Raw genomic sequence first — 23,060 nt, forward strand, 5'->3', positions numbered from 1 at the left:
AGCAGGAACTGGAAGACTAGTCAGGATAGAGGGAAAGATGAATGCAGCAATGTACAGAGACATCCTGAATGAAAAGCTGCATCAGAGTGCTCTTGACCTCAGACTGGGGCGACGGTTCATCTTCCAGCAGGACAATGACTCAAAGCACACCACCAAAATATCAATGGAGTGGCTTCACAACAACTCTGTGAATGTTCTTGACTGGCCCAGTCAGAGCCCAGACCTAAATCCTATTAAACATCTCTGGAAAGATCTGAAAATTGCTGTACACTGTCGCTTCCCATCCAAGCTGATAGAGCTTGAGAGGTACTGCAAAGAGGAATGGGCAAAAATTCCCAAAGACAGGTGTGCCAAGCTTGTGGCATCATATTCAAAAAGACTTAAGGCTGTAATTGCTGCCAAAGGTCCATCAACAAAGTATTGAGCAAAGGCTGTGAATACTGATGTACATCTGATTTTTCAGCTTTTTTTATTTTTAATAAATTTACAACAAATTCAAAACTCTTTTTTTCACATTGTCATTATGCGGTATTGTGGGTAAAATTATAAGGAAATAAATGAATTTAATCCATTTTGAGATAAGGCTGGATGAGGCCGATAAATGTGCTGTCATCTGCAAGCACCTGCAACACCACAAATTTACATATTATCACTGACGTTCAAAACTTAAACTATAAAGACCAATAATTTACAGTCAGAGTGTGGGCTTTCTGCATCCTACACAGCAAATTCATTTGTGTTAAAATTAGAGTGTTGCGGTAATTCAGAGTAAAGTGTTGAAATTCTAGAGTTAGATAAAGATAAAATAACCCTCTCAGTGTTAGAAGCTGATTTGCCTCCTTGTCATACAGAGTTGCATGTATACAGAGTTGCATGTGGTTTATTGGATTGATCTCTGGTGTAGTGGCGGCCATTTGAGTACAGTGAACTCATTGTAATGTTCAAGAAACCATTCGAGATGATTTGCGCTTCATGACGTAGCTTTGTTTCCTGCTATAAGTAGCCATCAGAAGATGGATACACTGTGGTCATAAAGGGATGGACATGGTCAGCAACAATACTCAGGTAGGCTGTAGCATTGACACGATGCTCAATTGGTACTAATAGGCTCAAAGTGTGTCAAGAAAATATCCCCCACACCATTACACCACCACCACCAGCCGGAACCGTTGATACAAGGGAGGATGGATCCATGCTTTCATGTTGTTGACGCCAAATTCTGACCCGACCATGCGAATGCGCAGCAGAAATCGAGAATCATCAGACCAGGCAACGTTTCTCCAATCTATTGTTCAGTTTTGGTGACCCTTTGTGAATTGTAGCCTCAGTTTCCTGTTCTTAGCTGACAGGAGCGGTACTCGGTGTGGTCTTCTGCTGCTGTAGCCCATCCGTCTCAAGGTTGGACGTGTTGTGTGTTCAGAGATTCTGCAGACCTCGGTTGTAACGAGTGCTTATTTGAGTTACTGCTGCCTTTGTATCAGCTGGAACCAGTCTAACCATTCTCCTCTGACCTCTGGCATCAACAAGGCATTTGCACCCACAGAACTAGAGATGGTTGTGCTTGAAAATCCCAGTAGATCAGCAGTTTCTGAAATATTCATCTGGCACCAACAACCATGCCACCTTCAAAGTCACTAAAATCCCCTTTCTTCCCCATTCTGATGCTCGGTTTGAACTGCAGCAGAACGTCTTGACCATGTCTGCATGCCTAAATGAATTGAGTTGTTGCCATGTGATTGGCTGATTAGAAATTTGCGTTAACGAGCAGTTGGACAGGTGTACCTAATAAAGTGGCCGATGTATGTATATATATATATATATATATATATATATATATATATATATATATATATATATATATATATGTGTGTGTGTGTGTTATGCTTCGCATGTTTTTTCTTATTTGTGTTCTGTTGAATATCAATCAAAGTTTTTCTATTTTTATCAAGTCTGATTATAAAAAATACAATTAATTCATGTTTAGTATTAGAGGCTTGAGATATTCACACTGTGTAAACCTCTTATAAAAGTGATTTTTGCACAATAGATCCCCTTAAAGAGACATTCATTCATTCATTTTCTTTTCGCCTTTGTCCCTTTATTGATCAGGGGTCGCCACAACGGAATGAACCGCCAACTTATCCAGCATGTTTTACGCAGCGGAAGCCCTTCCAGCCTCAACCCATCTCTGGGAAACACCCATACACTCTCATTCACACACATTCACTACAGAATATTTAGCTTACACAATTCCCCATGTCTTTGGACTTGTGGGGGAAAGCACCCGGAGCAAACCCGAGCCAACACGGGGACAACATCCAAACTCCACACAGAAATGACAGAAATTAAAATTAATTAATTAATTATTAAGTTTGCAGCATTTCTTTTAATAAATAGTGAACAAATGATGCTTGGTATTTGTCAATAAAATCTGACAGTTAAAAACAATTACCTTTATTTTTATATAGTATTTTATTCGCATTTAAAATATAACCTAAAACATTTGCCTTCTCAGTGCTGACGATTGTAATGTCACAATCATAAATATTGTGATTCGTTTGTTTCATCTTCAGGTGAAAGAAATCAAGTATTTTGAAATATATGAGTTGTGTTTTTGTTATTAATGAGTTGGAGCTGTCTGACTGCAAATCCTTTAAATGTTTTGTGAAAATCCTTCAAATGTTTCAAGAGTTCGCACTTAGATATTGTTTGACAACTGTTAGCAGGTTTGGCATGCTGTCCCGGGAGAGAACCCTGAGCTCGGAGATAGGTGAGCCCAGGGCTCCCGCCTGGTCCATAGAGCATATGAGGGGAGTACGAGATCAGGTGGTTCTCGAGAGCTCTCCGTGGTAAAGGAAGAAAGGAGGAGAAGGGGTGGATGGGGGGTTTCTTCGGAAAACGAAGATAAGAGAGAAGTTCTAGCTAGGCTACTTATAGTGAGTTGGGGTTAATCTGATTGGCTAGCTAGTGAATGTAGATGAGTGGCCAGCTGCAGTCAATCATATCACGTGCTCCTTTCGAAATAAGTTTGTGAAACTTTACATGGTGAAATCAGATAAATAAATAAAGACAGTTATTAAACTATAACCGTTTTGTGTGTCAGTTGTACAACATCTCAGATCAACACTTCATATCTCATAAAGATGCTTGAAATTGAAAGTCAGATGCGTGTATGAAACACACATATGTATGAGTGGAACAGAGAACATTTTTATAGAAAATCTGAAAACAGTTCATAAATAAAAGGTCTAATACTAAAGCACAAAATCAACATGGAGTGTGTGTCACACACACGTATAGTCTGGGGCTTTTCTTTTTTTCTTCAGATTTTGGCACATTGAAATTGGCTGTTGTTTTGAAAAAGCAAACAATTAAAAATTATATCAACAACAACAACCAAAATGACAAAAAAATGAATTTTAATGTATTTTAGAATGATAAATTCTATCTGGTGAATATAAATCATCAGTTTGAGGAAATAATTTCTGAAGCATCAAGAAAAATAAGCTGAAAATGAATAGGAGTCTATGGACCCCTGCTGGATATATGGGAAAACTGCAACCGTTATCCCTCAAGCCTCAGATGGCAGTATTTTATTTATAAAATACAAACCATTGTACATTAAATTAAGGTCAGAATTTTAGTTATTTCTAGAAGAAAATTAAATGAAAACTATGATTTATTTTAATGCATTGAAACGGCTATAAACCTCTGCAATGCCAAAGGTGTATGGTTTGTGTAACATCCCCGCATTAAGAACCGGGCTTTCTAGTCAGCAAGCAATAATTTGATCACACTTAAATGCAATTCTCACTAATAATAAACCTTTAACTATGACTTTTTCCTCAATAAACTCTCAATTTGCTGCGTGTTCGCCTAGATTGATTAGTTTTACTTCATTCAAATTGATGTAGGCTATTTTACCCCGCAAAATAATATTTAATGTGATTTAATTTTATTATTAGGTAGCTTAAATGTTACATTCACCAATCCAAAAGGAGCGTTACCCTAAAAAAAACAGCTTTGAACATTTTTAAACAGCTCTTAAAGTTTATTTTGAGCTTATAAATATATCAAAATATAAATGAGCCTATAAATATATCAAAAAGCCAGAAGAATAATGTATTTTAAATAATTTAATACGTGTGTGTTTGTTTTCTCCTTTATAAAATGTCAATGTTACCGTTTTCTAACATTGTAAATTCTGTCAAAAACACACTGATTGGTGAATTTGATATTTTGTACTCGAGTGTTCATTTTGTATTTTTGGAAATTATTTTTAACTGAACTGTAAAGCCCGCCCTGTTTGATTTGATTAGCTGACATTTTTGACATTCACAAACTATTATTTCTGAGGTAGATCATGATGGGGGCTGTTGTCTATTGATTACGACATAAATCAGTGCTGGCTCGGTAATATTGAGTCATTTCTGTGCTGTTTTGAGCTTTGAGCAAAACTCTGAACATTTGAAAATAAACGCGCCTAGAGAAGCCGTTCTAAATGTTCCATAAATGACGTCACTGGCAAACCAATCTTCAGTTCAGTGATTATCAAGCAAGAGAAAGGATTGTCATTTGAGCGCGTTTACAGAGTTTGAGTGAATTTACTGATTTACCAATTATCTGTCGACTTAAAGCACTTTTATGAGTGAACTACAACAATTTCTGAGTGAAAACACGATGCCTGTATTTGACCACGCGATGGCAGCAACAGCATCTGTGTATGGTGGAATGGAGAAAGCAGAGGCGGGTTTGTGGTTGGACTCAATCGGCTTCTGCGACGACTTCTGTCCCTGGCTTGACCAGGTGGACGGGACTGTGGTTTCAGAGGCCAATACAGCACTTCATAAGCCCCCTTCTGCTAATAAAGTGGAGGGAAATGCAACCGGTAAGGCTGTCAGCAAACACTAAAGCCTTCTTAGGTGTAAAAAATTATTAAAACCAGGAAAATCTGTATATTAAGTATTGAGGGATTCAAATAGATGTATAAATGATTAAACAAACACACATTGCATATGAAACAATAATGAGAAATAATCAATAATGGGTTTTAAATAGTCTTTGGGATGAGAAAAAGTTGTCCTGTGAGGTAAATTGTCCAAAAGTGAGAGTTGTTTTTCATTTGGCCTAGCCAAAACAATGAATCCACATCTAATACTATTTTAAAACCCACAGGGTGTGTCCTATTAGATTAGAAAATGCACAGACACACACACAAACATATAAATATATACAGTTGAAGTCAGAATTATTTGCCAGCATCCGCTGCGTAAAACATGTGCTGGATAAGTTGGCGGTTCATTCCGTTGTGGCGACCCCAAATTAATAAAGGGACTAAGCTGAAAAGAAAATGAATAAAGAAAAGCAATTTTTAGGTCAAAATTATTAGCCCCTTTAAACCATCGTTTTACAATAACTTGCCTAATTACCCTAACCTGCCTAGTTAACCTAGTTAAGCCTTTAAATGTCACTTTAAGCTGTATAGAAGTGTCTTGAAAAATATCAAGTCAAATATTATTTACTGTCATCATGACAAAGATAAAATAAATCAGTTATTAGAGATGAGTTATTAAAAGTATTATGTTTAGAAATGAGTTAAAGAAATTTTCTCTCCGTTAAACAGAAATTGGGGAAAAAATAAACAGGGGGGTAATAATTCTGACATCATATATATATATATATATATATATATATATATATATATATATATATATATATATGGATATATATTATTTAGAAATACATTTTTAGGATTAGCCAAAAATATATTGTATGAGTCAAAATAAATGATTATTCCTTTTATGCTGACAATCTTCAGTCTATTAAGAATATAGTTCATCATTTTCCATGAAGATATTTTGTTATGAATAGTTATGACTGATTTATGATTTTGTTTTCAAGGATCATCTTTGGAGACCATCAGCTTCTGCAGTAACTTCTGTCCCTGGCTGGACGAGGAGGACTGGACTGTGGTTTCAGATGCCGGTGAACCTCCTACTGATGATAATGTGGAGAAAAACACAACCGGTGAGTCTGTCTGCAGCCACTAGACTTAAGCTTCAATAATGACAATGATCAATAATGTGTTTTAAACAGACTGTGAGAGGAGAAAATGTTGTCTTGTAAGGTAAATTGTCCTAAATGGGCAGCTGGGGGGGGCATATATTAACTGTTTTACTGTATAAAATAAATTGCGCCTATGTACAGTCCGTGTGAACCACCTATATCAATGTGTGTGTGGTAAATGTTTAGGAATAGCCAAAAGTACATTTACATGAGTCAAAAATATATTTTTTAATATAATATTCAAAAATATATAGCATTTTTTTCTTTCATGCCAACAGTCATCAGACTATTAAGTAAAGTTTATAATTTTTTCATGAAGATATTTAATGAATATATTTAATTTTCTGACCATTATGACTGATTTTGTGGTCCAGGGCCATCTTTGGAGACCATCAGCTTCTGCAGTAACTTCTGTCCCTGGCTGGACGAGGAGGACTGGACTGTGGTTTCAGATGCCGGTACAGCCGATGAACCATTTATGGATAACAACGAGGAGAAAAACACAACAGGTAAGATTTCTTAGATTTAAACCATTTTTAAAACTGGGCAAAGAGGTATATGTATGTATTGGAGGATTAAAATAAATGTATAAATTAAACTCATTATATATGAAACAAATGTGCTTTTAAATTAAAATAGTCATTCGCTCAGTTGTGTCGTTTTAAATGCACAGTTGACACTGTTTAAGATGTCTTTGTCATGACAACATGACATTACCAAGACCACACAGCTTGTCATAAATCCGTCATAAACATGATTGTCATGAGGCCCTTATAATTGTGTCTTGAATATTTTTCTGATCACTTTTTTTTCAGTGCAACCAAATGAATTTGTCAATAAAATTTCTTATTAAAAGTATCAGTGTGTTGTTGAATCACTTTATAACAGCGTCATTAATATTTAATGGGTTTTAAATTATAAATTTAATTAGTACCACTGAAGTTGAAGTCAAGAAAAATGAATGACACTATTATGAAATTCAAGACACAAATACAGTGGCCTCAATCATGTTAAAGACAGAATTATGACATGTTATGTTGTCTTGGTAATAGGCATGGGCCGGTATAAGATTCTGACGGTATGAGAACCTTGGATAAAAATATCACAGTTTCACTGTATTGTGATTACTGCTCTAAATATATTCTTTTTAAATATCTGTGTTAAAAAAAAAAAAAAAAAACTGTTTTCAAACACAATATATTTTATTTTGAGATACATGTCAGGCTAAATAATTCAAATGAATCAAATGATCTTCATTAGATTAAAAATCACAGATTTCTTGACTATTTAAAATGACATCTTTGGACATCTTTTCTGCTGGAGATACTGTTGTCCTAAAAAAACGTAAATGAAAACATCTTACAAAAACAGTAGGAATGGTGTAGCAGAAAATTTTGGCTGTTTTAAAACCTTGACTTTTCCAAACCGCGGTATACCTGGAAAACAGTTAGCAACCCATGCCTACTCAGTAATATCAAATCGTCGTGACCAAGACAGATTATGCATTTGTTACAGTATTTGTTTATCTCAAGTTACAGCTGTAATAAATGCATACATACAAGTGATTGCTGTAAAGGAATCTCAAACAACGTTATTTAAACTGGCATACCTTAGCCAATGACAGTTGTCGTAAGCATGCATAACCTCTCATTCATCAGGGTTTCTGCAGGGTCTTAGAATGTCTTAAATCTCAAAATCCAAATTTTAGGCCTTAAAAAGTCTCAAATTTACTGAAATATTGTGTTGTAGGTCTTAAATCTTCTTTAAACAGGTCTTAATTTTCCGTTGTTCATGTATTGCTACCAAGTCTGGCCATTAACACCCATACAATCACCAACAATCATCTCAATAAAACTTTAAACTTTATTTAAAAGGGTAATTTTTAACTCTATTTATCATAATGGTTGAATTGTTTTACTTACAGTAACATTTGTTTAAAAGTTCTCCATGTAAGTACTGCTGAGGACACCAACCTAGACAGATTGTTTAGCATAGATTTAGTTTATTATAGTTTATATATATATATATATATATTTTTTTTTTTTTTAAAGAAAGTTTATGTTGAGGAAAAAAGTGTATGGATACGAATAGAGCTTGCTTGTTTTTACACAATATTTAAAATGTTTAGCTAAGAAATATAATCTAAAATCTTTTATTATTATTATTAATGTAATGTTTTATTAAATGTATTACATCTTAAATTTAACCAGTCCAGTCCAGTAAAGTGTTTCCATAAATCTCAGTTTCTGAAAATTGACCATTATGACGGATTTTGTCTTCCAGAGTCACTTTTGGAGATCATCAGCTTCTGCAGTGACTTCTGTCCGTGGCTGGAAGAGGACTGGACGATGCATTCAGATGACACTACAGCACCTTATGAGTCCTCTCCTGATAACAGTGTGGAGGAAAACACAACTGGTGAGCCCGTCTGCAACCACAAACAAAGAAATGAAAGACGTTTAGGTGCTCTTAGCACAAGTATTTTGAGAAAATCAGCTTCTTCATAATTTGGGACACTTAAAATAATCAATACAATGTGATAGTTTTAATGCACTTATTATAGACACAAAGCAACTATTCTCATAGGCCTATGTCTAAAAATTTATTTATACTCGTTAAAGCTCTTGTGAAATTAAAATAATGTTTTTTTCTTAGATGTTAGCATCAGTATATTAGACTTAAGGATATCTATGAGCTAGTGTGGAACCAAACAGTGACAAAATTCACATTTAAAAGATAGAAACATATAAAGCTTGCAGTTTCTCACTTCCACCTAAAATCATCGAATCTTCTGACCAATCAAATGCTCTTTAGTATCTGACATGCCCCGCCCTCATTTTTACATTGGGTGTTCATTTGATGCTGGCAGAGCTGTGAGAACAGCTAAATGCTATTGGCTGTTTTTGAAAAAGGAGCTACTCTATGCTCCGCCCTCTCTTCATGTTTCAGTTGAGATTACGTCAAACATTAAATAATAAATGCATATCTCAAAGCACTTCATATCATGTTCATCAAAATACAAGGTGTTTCTTGTTTTATGATCGCTCCACTCATATATGATGGGACGTGTGATTTTGATCCCACTGCACCAGTTTTGAATAACCCATATTTTCACTGGCATTCATGAGTTTATGAAGGAGTGACAAACACTAGACCACAGGTGTCCCACTATAGGACAGTTCAGCCTATATCTAAATTATTATTAATATTTTACATCTATATATTGTTAATAGTCTATACAATAACTGACTGTCATGTTTCTAATATTTTCTGTGTTGTTTTTCTTCATTTAAGAAATCCAAAAACAAGGCAGCAGGAGGAACAAAATCCATGCTTTCTTCAGGAGGGTGTGGAAGGTCATGAAGAAGCCTTTCCTCCGGAGAAGAAGGAACAAAGTGGAGCCTGATTCTGATCCAGATCAAGAGCCTGATCCAGATCGAGAGCCTGATTCTGATCGAGAGCCTGATCCTGATTCAGAGCACAATCCAGATCATGAGCCAGGTCCAGATCGAGAGCCTAAGCCAGATCAAGAGCCTGATCCTGATTCAGAGCACAATCCAGATCATGGGCCAGGTCCAGATCGAGAGCCTGATCCAGATCGAGAGCCTGATCCTGATTCAGAGCACAATCCAGATTATGAGCCAGGTCCAAATCGAGAGCCTGATCCTGATTCAGAGCACAATCCAGATCATGAGCCAGGTCCAGATCGAGAGCCGGAGCCAGATCCAGAGCCTGATAAAGAGCCTGATCTGGTTTCAGAGCCTGATTCAGATGAAGAGCCAGGTCCAGATCAAGAGCCAGATCCAAATCAAGAATATGATGACGATCCAGAGCCTGATCCAGATCGAGAGCCAGATCCAGGTGAAAAGCCAGATCCGGGTGAAGGGCCAGATCCGGGTGAAGAGCCAGATCCGGGTGAAGAGCCAGATCCGGGTGAAAATCCAGATCAAGAGCCAGACCCGGGTGAAGAGCCAGATCCAGATCGAGAGCCAGACCCGGGTGAAGAGCCAGATCCTGATCGAGAGCCAGATCCAGATAAAGAGCCAGATCCGGATAATGAGCCAGATCCGGATGAAGAGCCAGATCCGGATGAAGAGCCAGATCCGGACAATGAGCCAGATTCGGATGAAGAGCCAGATCCGGATAATGAGCCAGATCCGGATGAAGAGCCAGATCCGGATAATGAGCCAGATCCGGATGAAGAGCCTGATCCGGATAATGAGCCAGGTCCGGATGAAGAGCCTGATCCGGATGATGAGCCAGTTCCGGATAAAGAGCCAGGTCCCGGTGAAGAGCCAGATCCAGATCCGGGTGAAGATCCAGATCGAGAACAAGACTTGGGTGAAGAGCCAGACCTGGGTAAAGAGCCAGCTCCAGATAAAGAGACAGATCTGGATGAAGAGCCAGCTCCAGATAAAGAGACAGATCTGGATGAAGAGCCAGCTCCAGATAAAGAGACAGATCTGGATGAAGAGCCAGCTCCAGATAAAGAGACAGATCTGGATGAAGAGCCAGCTCCAGATAAAGAGACAGATCTGGATGAAGAGCCAGCTCCAGATAAAGAGACAGATCTGGATGAAGAGCCAGCTCCAGATAAAGAGACAGATCTGGATGAAGATCCAGATAAGGAGCCAGATCTGGACGAAGAGCCTGTCCCTGGACCATCTGAGATCCAGAATACTGTTAAACCTCATCCAGTTCCAAAGCTTGTCCCTGCACTGTCTAAGCTCCAGATCTCGACATCAGGAGCCTATGACGATCAGCGTCAGTACTATTATATATGCTAATACAACATATATTTGTTAATGTAAGATAATATCAGTATGATAGACCTGAAAGCACTTAAACAATCTCTTCTTTTTTCAGGATCTTTGGAAAGGTTCTATAAACTGGGAGCTATTCTGGGAAGAGGGGCCTTCGGCACAGTACGCAAAGCGCTCCGGAAATCTGATTGCGTGGAGGTAAAACTATCTTACTATACATGTTGCTCTCTTTGTAAATCGTCTAATTGAGCATCAGTGTTGATTAAGTAAATTAGAGACTGAAGAATATGTGGGAAAATAATAACTGTATTTCCTCTTTGCAGGTTGCCATCAAGCAGATTCAGAAGAGAAACACTGACCATTACATCTCTATGGTAAGTTGAAAAAAAAATCACTCAAAATTAATTTCTTTAATGTTTTGGACACATTTACTGTTGTGTGGTGGAATTTTAAAAGGCCAAATCCAGTCATTTGAACTATTCTGTCTTTAAATCTGCATCTACTAACTTTTGTTCTCTTTTTCTCATTAGCCTGGTTTAGCTGCCAAACCGGTGATTACAGAAGTGGCGTTTATGCTCATGCTGAAGCGTCCGCCAATCTGCAAATACGTGATCGAAATGTACGAGTGGTTTAATGAACCTGGATACATTTCAATGGTCTTGGAGTACCCAACGCCTTCTGAAGTCCTGAGGAACTATGTAAGCAATCGCGGCAAGCTGAAGGAACCTGTGGCACGTTGCCTGGTGCAACAGATAGTCCTGGCAATCAAGCATTGCTTTGACAAAGGCATTGTGCACAACGACCTGCACTGCGACAACATCCTGGTCAACACGAGGACTATGCGGATCAAGCTGATTGACTTCGGCTGCGCTTTCGAAGTGCGTGCAGGAGACTACCATAGCGCCGTCTTGGCCAGCACCAGGTCTATATGCTGCCTGCTGGTTTACATGGTGACCGGAGACATGCTGATTTACTTCGATGCCAAAGTCAATCGCAGTATTTCGCTTTCGCCAAGATTAAACAGTGGTAAGTGAACAGACCCTTGCTGTGTTTCCATAAAAAGATTTAAACTTTATTTCTTAAGTTAAACCTTCATTTTTATGCACATTTTGAAAATGCACATCTTGGCACTGCACTATTAAGTGTATAGGGGCGGTTTAGGATGCAGCCATTGTTAGTATTTTAATCACAAATTTCAGGTATCTTGATAAATGTCAGCTTTACTGTATATTGTATATAGTGTATCTTCTTATAAGTAAGATGTAGTCTTATAAGCAGTGTATTAACCATCTTTCCCCTTGTACAGACTGCCGTGACCTGATCGAAAAGTGTCTGAGAGAAAGCATGACACTGGATGAGTTCTTAGAACATGACTGGATGGTGACACTTGGATGAAGACAAGACTCAACATAGATGAAGGTAAACACTCAGCCTGAAGGAAACAACATTTACAAGACACACAAAGCTGATGATCGGCCAATGTCAGAATAGTTTTAGCGCTTTCCATCGGGTACTTTAATGTCAAGACGACATTAAAAAAGCCTGTCCAAAATGCTAAATAATTTAATGTCAAAACCTTGACGTCTATTTGACATCCACACATCGATGTTCTCTTGACTGTCAAAATAATGACACAAAAAGTATTAAAAGAGAAGTAAAATATTTTTTAATCCCTACAATGCAATTAAACTACCTTGATGTCAAGATGATCAAATCAATCAAATTGATGTCCTGTTTTGGACGCCAATGTTAGATGTCAATTTGATGTCGTTTTTACAAGTTAGTCAACTGATATCAAATCATCTGGGATGCTTTGTACACTCAAATTTAAGACAACATTAATTTCAATCGAGGGCTAATTTTCCATCCAGTAACTATGCTTAGCGCCAACTCAAAAAAACACACACAATTTATACTATAAATACAATTGAGTTGGTCCAACACAATGTTATCATATACATTTTAAATAAATAAATATGTAACTTAAACTCAAACATTTGATCTTATATATATATTGTTATAATATATTGTTAGATAGAAATTATCCAAATTGTTTTCCCTATATATAAAGACACAACATACAAAGCTTGGTTGTCATATGTTAGTTTTAAACTCATCAAAATGACTAGTATAAAACATTTAAAACAAAACTGAAAAATAGTAAAGAAAATTAAATATATAAATGAAATGGAGCATCATGGTGGCGCAGTGGGTAGCACGATCACCTCACAGCAAGGTCGCTGGTTCGAGCCCCGGCTAGCAGTTGATTGTTGGAGCTTTAAGAAGCCATTCACAGACAACATGTTCTCATTTTATATAAATATGCGCTAGACAAATGCTAGACATGTCTTTAATATTTCCTCTTTTGTTTTTCCTCAGTATGGACTTCATATAGAAAGCAGCAAGATCTTCTACAGAAAATCCTCTCATCTTAAAAAAGAAAAAAAAATATCAAGATTTTCTATAATAAACTCATAAAAATCAACACAAACATCATAAAGAAGCCATTTCTTCACTGCAAATGGACAAAAAGAAGAACCCACATCTAACTGATCCAGAATCAGAGTCTGATCCAGAGTCTGCAGGATCAGCATCGTCATCTTTCCCAGGAAACTGCCTCTTCTGTGCAGTCGGAAATGGAAACCAGCGGTCGACTCCGAGGATATGGATGGTTAAATCTGAGTGCATATTGAGGAGGACGTGTTGTTTCTCCTGAGGATAATGATGATCAAGAAACACCGGCGCCAGTACAATGCACTGGGTCAGGTTTATATGATAAGCAGAAGGTTTAAAAATATAGATTTTAGGACAGTCCTAGGCTTAAATGAGCATGTATTTTTATTTAATGACGAAATAATCCCCTGAACACAAATGAAGAACATTTTAGATGAAATCTGAGAGCTCCCTCATCCTCCATATACAGCAACAGCCCCAAGTTGCTCAGAAACAAAGTCCAGAAACTGCCAAACAAAACATTTGTGTATTTTTCTGGACTTTTAGGATGAGAGAGCTCTCAGATTTCAGAATTACTGATATCACAAATGATCTAGGAGGAGTAAGGGGGTGGTGGAGGGCCTTGTTTTTAGCTTGTGTTGTGGATGGAAGTGTACATCACTAACACTGACCCCTAAAGTAATTGTAGACTTCTAGATTTCTAATGTTATTTTTGAACTGTCCTAGACTAAAATGAGCATGCAACACAAGAGAGCTCCCTCATCCTCCATTAACAGCAACAGCCCCAAGTTGCTCAGAAATTCTGGTATTTTTCTGGACTTCGAGGATGAGGGAGCTTTCAGAAATAGGAGGAGTAAGGTGGTGGTGGAGGGCCTTTAATAATAATCAATAATAAAAGTATTGATACATGTTAACAAGTAAAGAGTGATTAACGATGCCAGAATTTTCACTTTTGGTTGAACTGCCCCTTTAAGCGATAGCATTAGTACATTTCATCATGGTAATAAAGTGAGGCTTGATGAATGAAAGTCTGAATATTTTAAATCAATATTAATACAAAGTCACTGTTTAAATGACGTCTGCATCATATCTTCAAAGTCACACACAAAACAACATGCAGGAGCTAAAATAAAAATGATGTACGGGTTTATAAATCTTATAAATCTGACCCAATGCATTGTGACCCAGTCTGAAGTACAGGTGAAATCGGAGACATTGAGAGTGCCGGTGTTCAACTCTTTCAGGGTGGAATTATTAATCGTCACCTTCATAATCTCTGGAGCAACAACACATCCTCTTCAAATGACGTTTCCATCAATATCCTTGGAGGATCAGCATTAAAGAGGCAGCTTGAGCTTTTTTCTGAATAAATAAAGTTGATTGTACATCCAAAAATGAAGAGTTTGCCATTGTCTACTCATTCCAGACTTGTTCAAAACTAGTTTGAGTTTCTTTCTTCTGTTGAACACAAAAGAAGATGTTTTGAAGAATGTAGCCATTGACTTCCACAGTACTTGTTTTTTCTACTATGGATGTCAGTGGTCATGGGTTTGCAACATTCTTCAGTACATCTTCCTTTGTGTCCAACAGAAGAAAATGATCACAGAATTTTCATTTTATAGTGAATTATGCCTTAAGTTTTCTCCTATCCAGATATTGGCTCCTAAACACTGCTAATCTTTCACTGGAGCCTTTGATTATGAGCTGAATAACGGTGAGTTTGCTGTCAGTATTACTTCTCATTTTTAATCATTTAAGCACTTTGTTATTCTGATCTCAGCAAGTGTTGCTAACTATTGTCAGTATTGTGGCATACAACCAATGACTTGTATATTGAGATTAAATAAAGAGGTTTTGAATTAATCAGAATTTATTTTATTCTGCTTTAATACAGCCAGTGCTGTTATATACAGTTGACGTCTGAATTATTAGCCCCTCTCTAAATTTTTCCCCAATTTCTGTTTAACGGAGAGAAGATTTCTTCAACACATTTCTATACATAATAGTTTTAATAACTCATTTCTAATAACTGATTTATTTTATCTTTGTCATGATGACAGTAAATAATATTTGACTTGATATTTTTCAAGATATTTCTATACAGCTTAAAGTGAAATTTTTAAAGCTTAACTGGGTTAATTAGGGTAAAGTTAGGTTAATTAGGCAAGTCATTGTATAACAGTGGTGTGTTCTGTAGACAATCCAAAACAAATATTGCTTAAGGGGGTTAATAATATTGACCTTGAAATGGGTTAAAAACAATTAAAAACTGCTTTTATTCTAGCCGAAATAAAACAAGAATTTCTCCAGAAAAAAAAGGCAATACTGTGCAAATTTTCTGAATCTGTTAAACATCACGTGGGAAATATTTGAAAAAGAAAACAAAACCAGTTTCTGTGCTTGACAATTGGACTGTCATGGTCCTAACCTTCGACCACTACGCGTTCCACAATGCACCGGCCCCTTACGGCCCCCCCTGCAGGTGGAGGGCCTGCGGGAGGATGGTCCCACGTTGCTCCTTTGGGCTAAGCCTGGCCAGGTTCCTCTGAAAAAAACCCAGCCACCAGGCGCTCGCATACGAGCCCCAACCCCATGCCTGGCTCCAGGGTGGCGCCCCGGCTGCGCCATACTAGGCGACGTCACGGTCCTTGATGTTCTTGCACTCATAAGTGGTTTTTGAACTGCACTTAGTCTGACCTGTCAACTAAGACCTTTTGCCTTGGGAGATCCTACCAGGGATATTAGCTCCCGACAACATAGCTCTTAGGATCACTCAGGCACTCAAACCCTTCCGCCACAATAAGGTGGTGGTTCATGGAGGATGAGAATCAGCACCTCCAAGTCCGAGGCCATGGTGCTCCACCGGAAAAAAAGGTGGTTTGCCATCTCCAGGTTGGAGGAAAGTCCTTACCCCAGGTGAAGGAGTTTAAGTATCTTTTGACTTTGTTCACGAGTAAGGGAAGGATGGAACGCGAGAGTGACAGGCGGATTGGTGCAGCGGCAGCAGTAATGCGGTCGATGTACTGGTCCGTTGTGGTAAAGAAGGAGCTGAGCTGAAAAGCAAAGCTTTCGATTTATAGGTCAATCTACGTTCCTACTCTCACCTATGCTCATGAGCTTTGTGTCATGACCAAAAGGACATGATCTTGGACAAGCGGCAGAAATGAGTTTCCTTCGCAGGGTGGCAGGGTGCACTCTTATAGACAGGGTGAGGAGCTCTGTCAATCGGGAGGAGCTCGGATTAGAGCCGCTGCTCCTTCACATCGAGAGAAGTCAGCCGAGGTGGCTCGGGCATCTGTTTCGGATGCCTCCTGGGCGCCTACCTAAGGAGGTGTTAGAGGCATGTCCTACCGGGAGGAGGCCTCGGGGAAGACCCAGGACACGCTGGAGGGACTATGTCTCTCGGCTGACCTGGGAACGCCTCGGGATCCCCCCGGAGGTGCTGGAGGAAGTGTCTGGGGAAAGTGAAGCCTGGGCTTCTCTTCTAAGACTGCCGCCCCCGCGATCCGGCCCCGGAAAAGTGGCAGAAAATAAATGAATGAATGAATAAATGAGGAAACAAAACTTGACAGGAGGGCAAATAATTCTGAATTCAACTGTACATGTTAATATGAGACCTGAATTAATGAATAATTTTTACACATTACAGTTTTTTACGATTGCTTACACACTAAAATTAAACTTTTTCCCACATTTTGTAAAACATGTGTATGGATGTTTCCCAGAGATGGGTTGCAGCTGGAAGGGCATCTGCTGCGTAAAAATGTGCTGGATAAGTTGGCGGTTCAGTCCACTGTGGCGACCCCAGATTAATAAAGGGACTAAGCCGAAAATAAAATAAATGAATGAATGATGTAGGCTACGTGAAGCGTGATACCTCGGTTATGCTAATTTCACTATATTTATTTACTGGTTATACCAATAGTTTAACCGTGGGTTAGCTTACATTTGTGGGCATAGTTTAACGTCTTTAACTAAAACTTTAAACATTTATAGACCTATTATTTGAAAAAAAAAAAACGGAAAGAAATAAGGAGAATAAAATATGCAGCCATGATCTGTCTGCGTTTATGAAAACGGTATCGTTGCATTACCGTCATTGCTAAAATCAGCAATTGCAAAACTGTGCATGTTATTATTACTATAAAAAAGGTATATTACTGCCTTAAGTCAGTAACTTAGGCAATAATGCAAAGTCATATTAAATGTGAATAAATGAAAGGAACAAGAGGGACCAAAATCGGTGGGCGTGGCGATGCAGGCGACCGAGTAAGCAGTGTTTGGATTAAGCTCCGGCTAAATAAGCAAAATTATACTGAACTAAGCTTTTAAATAGCCATTGTTGTCGATAAATGTTAGTTATAACATTATTTCATGTCACTTGAAAACTTCTGGGGATCGTCTTTGGTGAGAATGCCAGCAAAAAGCACAAAAAAGAACACCGAAAAGATGGTGCCGCTTCTAATGAGGCTAACAAGAATGATGACCAGACTGTATTAGCCTTACAAGCTAGCGGCGATCTCAGCCCTGAAACGAGTAAAGTTGTTGAGTCACTGACAGCCAACATCGCAAAGATGATTGACTCTAAGTTAGAGTTGATTCTTGAGAAAATGCAAGATGTTTCGAATGAAGTGCAGCGTACTACTAGCCGAGTGGAAGAGGCCGAGCAACGCATCTTAACTCTTGAAAACGCGGCTACAGGTACAGAGAGTCGAATTGTGCAGATGGAAAAGACGATCGCTGCTTTAATGGAAAGGTCGGATGATCAGGAAAACAAGGGACTGCATCGTAATCTGAGAATCATCGGTCTCCCGAAGACGACAGAGGGAATGTCTGTGGTAAATTTCATGGAAAAATGGATTCCCGATGTACTCCGTATGAAAACGAAGAATGATCGAGTGAAGTTGGAACGAGAACACAGGATTGGTGCTCCCGGCTCCGAAAGGTATACCCGCCCTATGATTGTCCGATTTCACAACTTCGCAGATCGTCAACGAGTGATGGACGCAGCGAGGCAGCTAAAAGAAGTGCGTTTTGAAGGGAAGAAAATGTACTTTTTTCAAGACTTTTCCGCGGAGACACAAAGAAAACGACGTGGATTTGATGAAGCAAGGAAGAGACTTTTGGAAATGGGATATCGTTACTCTTTGATCTACCCTGCTACCCTGAGAATAACGGCTGATAACTCCGTGAAGGTATTTAACAGTCCAAGAGGGACCAAAATCAGTCACCAGGTCTAGTGCCCCCCTATGGGATTAAAATGCCCCCTCAGTTATGACATCCTGGCGTCGGGCCTGCAGTGTACTTACGTGGTACTTTGCGGGTTGTAAAAGAAAGCATTACCTTTATTAATTATAACGATGGAACTTGTGACCTTTGTTGGCTAACGATGGTTTTCGGAAACGCATCCCTGGGCGGGTTGTTTGATTAGGGAGGCATTCGCTCGCACTGGCCACACAATGGAAAAGCAGTTGCTCCTTGCGCCACCTGGTGGATATCGAGAAAAGCACAAAAGTTTGTTTTTTTTAAAGAAAAGAAAATGGTGACCCCATATTACAGATTTTCTCAGTGGCTTTGGTGCATTTCTCACAACACTATTTACATCTGCACAACAGTTAATGTATTTCTCAAAACAATTAGTCATTTGTGCACATCATAGTAGCAGTTTCTCAGCAAACTGCGAATGCTTTTGTACATGTCTCAATTGCTTTCATACAACTCTCTGCTGTTTTATAACATTATCATTTGCATGTCATGTCAGTCAAAATGAACTAAACTTGTGAATGCTGAATAGTCATTCCATATAAAGCTAATAGTCCTCATTTCATAGTCATTACATACAAAAATGTTGAACTAGTCAAAACCTGTCAAGCAAAAATCTTTTGTTTTCCTGAAATTGTCTCATAAATTGAACAATTTGATGAATGATTAACAGGCCTGTGTTGTATGTAGGTTCAGTTCCAATATGTACTGCAATATTGTTTACAGTTGTGCACAGCTCTACCCAAAGGGAGTTTATGTTTGTTGTAAATAAGGATGTAATTTGAGAATAGTGGTGGGGTGTTTAAGGCCATTTCGGTCATCATACAGTAATCATCTGTCATTTTCTCATTAGTAGGCATGGGCCGGTATAAGATTCTGAAGGTATGATAACCTTGAAAAAAACTATCACAGTTCACGGTATTGTGATTACTGCTCTTAAATCTGTTCTTTTAAAATGTCTGGGTAAAAAAACAAAACATCCCCTTTGTGTCCCTAATTGTGTCCCCTTTGAAGACAATATATTTTATTTTGAGAAAGATTTATAATATTTTGTAACAGTAAACATGTCAGGCTCAATAATCGAAATGAATTATTGACTTCTGCTGCCTTCATTAGTTTAAAAACACTGATTTCCTTACCATTTAAAGCGGCGTCTTTAGATATAATTTCTGCTGGAGATTTTTTAGGTTGTTGTCCTAAAAAAAAAACAAAAAAAAAACGTAAATAAAAAATCGTACACATTCCTTAGGAACAATATAGCAGATTTTTTTCGTTTTTTAAACCTTGACTTTTTCCAAACCGCGATATACCTTGAAAACGGTTATGTTACGAATATAAGATACGGGGGAAGGATCCAAAGTTGCCAGTAAAAAGTTTATTTGACACAGTCAAAATAACCAGACAGGACAGGGAAAAATGAGTGAGAGAACGAGGGGTAAGGGTGGTAGCAACTGGGAGACAGACAGACGATAGTCAGGTCCAGCAGACACTCCTCACAGTCCTGAGCACAGACAGACATACATGAGCAAACACAACGAACTGACAAGGAAACATAGAACTGTTGCCCAGATATAGACCCACAAATGAACCTCAGCTGTCGAGCTAATCAAAACAGCTGAGTATTGGCATGACACGTGACCATAACAAATACACGTAGACAACCAAAACAAAACAAACCCACGTGACAAAACAGACGCTCCGGAAAGCGCACAAACCTGCAATCGTGACAGGTTATCGACCCATGCCTACTCATCATAGACATGCATCTCAGCAGTCTCTGGGTCAATGCGTGTACAGATTTTGGACATCTTCTTGGAGACTTTTAATGCTTCCAAATGGTTTGTTGGAATTATAAATGTCCTATGTCTTGAGGTAAAATAAAGTAAAAAATACAGTAGTGATTGCAGGTTGAGGGAAAGTAATGGAATAAAAGTACAGATACAGCACTAAACATGAATTCAAGTGAAAGCAAAAGTACACATTTATAAAACTACTTAGTAAATTACAATTCCTGAGAAAAACTGCTCCATTACAGTCATTTGAGTATGTGTAATTAGTTACTTAAACCACTGAGTACCACCACAGCAACAGCTGGTAGGTCTATTGTGACACACAAATTGTGCAGTAAAAATATGTATAATTTTACACTCTGTGATATTGTTTTCATTTTTTTTAAATATAAATATATATACTTCATATATTTATCAGGCTGTGGATGAGCACAATATCCCTGCAATGGACAGAGTGCACAGCCTCGCAGAGTACTTAGTGGGACTGAGAAATGAAGCTGGACAAACTCTTAACTCCCAGCAGGCCAGTACCATTATGGCCCGTTTCCACTGACTGGTACAGTACAGTACGGGTCACCTTTATCAGGCTTGCGTTTCCACTACCAAGGGTACCCTTTTGGTGGGCGTGGTGTATGACAGAAAGTTTCAGTTGACGTCATTCTCGCTCGAATAAATGTCTAAAGTAAAGCTGTACGGGTCGCTTACATATCATATAAGAAGCACTCTGAATTGGTGAATTGGGTAAGCTAAATTGTCTGTAGTGTATGCCCTGGTCCTCCAGGTTAGGGGTTGAGCATTGGGCTAACAACCCACCTCATAAATACTAGACGTTACGAAACACCATATGTGGTGCAGCTAAATATCAACTACAATATAAATGACCCTGGGCGTAAGAAAGTAAGTGGTAGTGTAGATTTGACTGACAACCCAGACCACGCTGGTGTATTGTATATAATCTGTGAGAATATATATATATATATATATATATATATATATATATATATATATATATATATATATATATATTAAAGAGCCCATTTTTGAAAATGCCCTTCCATGTAGTGTGTAACACAGCTCTAAGTGAAGTGAAATATCCAGCTAAGGCTTAAATCTGAAAGTGTACAGTGTTTAAAACTATTGATTCATCTATAAAAGAGTCGACTCATAGTGCTTCAAACGAGTCGTCTTGATAACGAGTCATTAGGTGTTTCGTGATGACGCAGCTACGAAACACAAGTAGTTGGGCGCGCAAACCCGGGACATTTGAAACCTGTGGCCCCGCCCACTAACAGAAAAAAAAAGTCTCACACACACACACACAGACAGACACCGGTCGATTGAAGTCACGCTGTGCAGATGGATATTATTGAGTCTAATTAAAGAGGAAACCTCAGCATTATAGCCCAGCCTTGAGCAGTTCTGAGTGCTTATGAAAACTATATGCTTTCAAAGACTTCATCAGTTTGTTAAAGGAAGGATCAGTGAAGACTGTCTGAACATGGATCAGTTTCTTCCCCCATTTCACCAGTGTAAGTACGTGCGATTAAAATTATTGCCTTGTTTACTCTATCTTGCAAATTCTGTACTTAGTTGTGTTTTGTTACTTGTAACCGCGTGCGCTGTATCAGGTTAACTCTTTATATTCTCATATCGCGTGTAAAGCCACGTTGAAAACGCGACGCGTGCCGCTTTGATTACGGATCGTCAGCTGTTTACACACATGCAACAGTCAAGTAATGTGTGTGTGTGTGTCTCCTCGTGAGTGTAACGCACGGGTATTCGCGGATATAACTGAGCGCCGCGCCGCCTCAATTCAGCCGCTCCTCTATGGACGCGCCGGCCCTGTGTGTGTGTGTGTAACGCACGGGTATTCGCGGATATAACTGAGCGCCGCGCCCTCTCTATTCAGCCCGCTCCTCTATGGACGCGCAGGCCCTGTGTGTGTGTGTGCGTGTGTGTGTGTGTGTGTGTGTGTGTGAAAAGAGCAAGAAGACTGTGACTAGGAGGCTAGGAGATCTCCTCGCCAGTTCTTGGACTTTTTGCTCAATAAAATAGTTAGTCGTCAGTATTTTCTAGTCCATCGTCTGTGTTTACATTCACCCACTGGCAGCCAAAATCCACTATGAAGCGTGTGTGCACTGTGACTACTTTTATATTGTAGATTAGCAGCTGGGCATTTCACTCTGTCTCGCGCTGAAGCCTGTCACTGTCGACCAATCGCAGCAGGCTGTCATCGGTCCAATCAGCGCAGATTAGCTTCGCGCTGAGGATGGGTTTGGGAACAAATGAATCGCTGAACGATTCATATGGGAGTCGCTGGGATAATTAGGTAAAAATAAATGCAGATTATAAGACAGTGTAAGTGTTGTTTGACCTTGCATGCATATTAGACTGTTGTTGGAGACCCTTACAACCTAAATATGACCCTATTTCATGTATAATATGGGCTCTTTAAATAAATTATTGAACAAATAATAATTACTCCCTTGCTGAGAAAAGTATCAATTATTAATAAAACATATTTGTAATGTGTTTGTATGCAACGTGACATCGCAAGATATGCAATGTTGGGATTATAGTTTAATATAGAGTTTAATCATAATGAAGTAAAAGTTTATCATCTGCATGCATTTTTAAAGAGATAGTTCACCCAATAATTACTTCCCATTTTCATTACACCCTTCACTTTTTTCAAACATTTGTGAGTTTCTTTTTTCTTTAAATG

The sequence above is a fragment of the Danio aesculapii genome, chromosome 22 (assembly GCF_903798145.1).
Source record: "Danio aesculapii chromosome 22, fDanAes4.1, whole genome shotgun sequence".
Lineage (NCBI taxonomy): Eukaryota > Metazoa > Chordata > Actinopteri > Cypriniformes > Danionidae > Danio > Danio aesculapii.